Genomic DNA, 3,172 nt, shown 5'->3' on the forward strand with positions numbered 1-3,172 from the left:
GAACGACCCTTTCACAGGGGTGGCCTGATTCATAACAGTAGGAAAATTACAGTGATGAGGTAGCATCAAAAATAATTTTATGGTTGGGGGGGTGGTCACTACAATGTGAGGAACTGTATTAAAGGGGCGCGGCATTAGGAAGGTTGAGAACCACTGTTCTAAAGTGTAAAAAGCAAAGATGTCTTTGTTTTCAGGAATTTTATAATTTCATTCCTTATTTCTTCAACTACCAGTTTCTGTGTATTTTTTCCCTTTTCTTTCTGGATCTTCCTGTTGTTGCCTTCTAATTTTATGATGTTGTAGTCTAAGAAAATGGTTTGTAATAGCTCAGTGTTTTAAAATCTATTAAAGTTTGTTCTGTGTCCTCACATATGCCCTACTCTAGTGAAATCTCCATACATACTGGAAAGAATGTATATTATACTGTTGTTAGGTGGAGTGTTCTGTATATGTCTAGGAGGTCAAATTGACTGTGTTAGTGTCTTCTGTGTTTTTATTGAGTTTCTTTCCTGATGTTCTGTTCTTCCTCAAGAGTGGTATATTGAAGTCTCCTATTATTGTTATATTGCCTATTTCTCTCTTCAATTCTATAAGCGTTTGACTAATGTATTTGAGGCTATTTCATTGGGTGCTGTGTCAGTCTGGGTATACTAGAGAAACAAATTCATAGACATTCATATGTATGTAAGAAAGAGCTTTATATAAAGAGTAATTGTACATTAAGAAAACATCCCAGCATAACCCAGATCAAGTCCATAAATCCAATATTAGCCCATATGTCCGATAACAATCTATAAATTCCTCCTCAGACTCATAAAACACATGCAATGATGCTGAATGCAGGAAGAACACAGGCCAGTGGGTGGGAAGTCTTGTGGATCCAGTGGTGTTGTAAGCATCTCTTTGCTGCCAGGAGTCGCCACGTGGCTCCTCCAGCTCAGGGCACTAGTATTGCTCCATGTGTCTTGTCAGACACAATGTCTCACAAAGAGTGACCCTGTGTCCTAACTCTATTGAGCTATTTATCTCCTTAGCACCACCAAATGAGGTCATCAAGCTACCACCTGATTGACAGGCTACACTCCACCCCTTCACTCTTAATCCTCTCAAATTGACAACAGATTATATAACTACCACAGGTGTATATGGCTATATCTTCGAATTCTATTATACCTTTAATCATTATGTAATTCTTTATCTCTCATGATGGATTTTGCCTTGAAGTCTATTTTATCAGAGATTAGGGTTTTCCACTAGTGTTTTTTGTCTGATTACCATAAGTTTGTTGTTAAGAGCAATAAAGAGTTATAAAGAGCAATCCATCCTTTGATTTTGTGTCTAAAGGGTGTTTATTGTATCATATTGATGAGCTCGTTTTCTTATCCAATCAGCTACTCTGTCTCTTGACTGATACATTTAATCCATTTACATTCAGTGTCATTATTGGTATGTGTGGTTTTGTTGCTGTTACTTTGTTATGTGTTTTTCGGTTATGCTATTTATTCTTTGTCCTTCATAAATTTGGTGCTGAGTTTTTGGTTGTAGATTTGCCTCTTCTTTTTTTGTTGCTATTTTTACTTGTTATTAGATTCTTTTGTGACTTCCCTTTTTATGTTTTCCCATTTTTTGAGGATATCTTATTTACTATTTCCCCTTAATTTAGAAGTCAGCTCTTTCTTGCAAACTACTTGTTTTCCTCTCAATTTGGATGCTTAATACCTATACTTCCCCCTCTATTTGGTTTACATTTGCTTTTATTATGAATTGATATCTCTGGCTCCCTATTTTCAGTGTTGTAGGCTTGTTCTATTTTGAATAATGCTTTTAAGTGGTTTGCTTTCTGGGTGATGATGTCTTGGACACTGATCTCAGATGTATGTTTGCTGTTTTGATTCTCGGTCCAAAGAACTCTTCAGTAATTTTTTTGTAAAGCTGGTCTTGGTTTGACAAATTCCTTTAGTTGTGCTTCATCTGAAAACATATTATTTCTCCCTTGTAGTTGAAGAATAATTCTGTTGAATATAAGATTCTTGGTGGCAATTTTTAATTTTTTTCAGGGTTTTATATATGTCCTTCCATTGTCTTCTTTCTCACTTGGTTTCTGCTGAAAAATTCAAGCTTATTCTTATTGGTTCCCTTTATAGGCAACTATTCTTTTTTCCTGAGCTGCACTTAGGATTCTTTCCTTGTCCATGATATTAGAAAGTTTGACTATAATACATCACAGTGATTTTCTTTTGGGGGTCTATCCTATTTGAGATTATTTCAGTTTCTTGAGGACTTTCTTGTTTTATGATAGTAGGGAAATTTTCTTCCAATGATTTTTGAACTATTTTCTTGTGGATTTTTTCATTTCTCTTGGTAATGTCCCACATAATTCTTAGGCTTTTCTTCAGACTATTTTTGCTAATTGTTCTCATAGATTTGAATTGAGAGCTTTGTCTTCAAACTCGCTAATTTGGCTTTCCCCTGTTTCAATTCTACTGCTTTACTCTTTTTAAAGTGTTAATTACATTATCTTAGAATTAATCTTCTGCATTTATATTTGTGTTGTTGTTGTAAGATTTCTAATTTGTCATTTATTTTTCCATAGCTCTCTCAATCTGTTTCTGCATCCATTGAAAGTACCTGGACATCATTCACCTTAGTTCTTTTTCTGGCAGTTCCATTGACTTTTCTTCTTCAGGAAAGTCCTTTGGCCCTGTATATGGTCATCTGTTTGTGCTTACCTTTTCTGCTTCTTTGTACGGACTGAGATTCACTGCTGTCTCTGCAACATCATGATGCAGCGGTTAAGGGTGGGAGGGTGACTACTTTGTGTGGGGACAGTTGACTCAGTCGAGTGGTGCATAAAAGGAGGAATATAAACTACAAAACCAAAAGAAGAAAATCGCCTTGTTTAAGTTGGCTCTTCCCTCAGCCCCCCACCCCCACCCCCGAGAACAGCTCAGGGTACGTGGCTATCCTCCTTTTTGCGTCTACTTTGGTGGGCTTTCCCATCAGTCAAAGAACTGCAGAAGTTTCTAGTTGGCACCTCTTTCAAGCAGCTCCATAGGCTTTGAGAAAAGAAAAAGAACTGAAAAACAAAACAAAAAGCCCTCTGTTAGCCTAAGGCCATAGGCCTTATAGCAAGAGGAGTGAACTGGGCCCACCCCCTCTGAATGTTCAGAAT

The sequence above is a fragment of the Echinops telfairi genome, unplaced genomic scaffold, assembly GCF_000313985.2.
Source record: "Echinops telfairi isolate 266 unplaced genomic scaffold, ASM31398v2 ScPeMD7_7436;HRSCAF=8474, whole genome shotgun sequence".
NCBI lineage: Eukaryota > Metazoa > Chordata > Mammalia > Afrosoricida > Tenrecidae > Echinops > Echinops telfairi.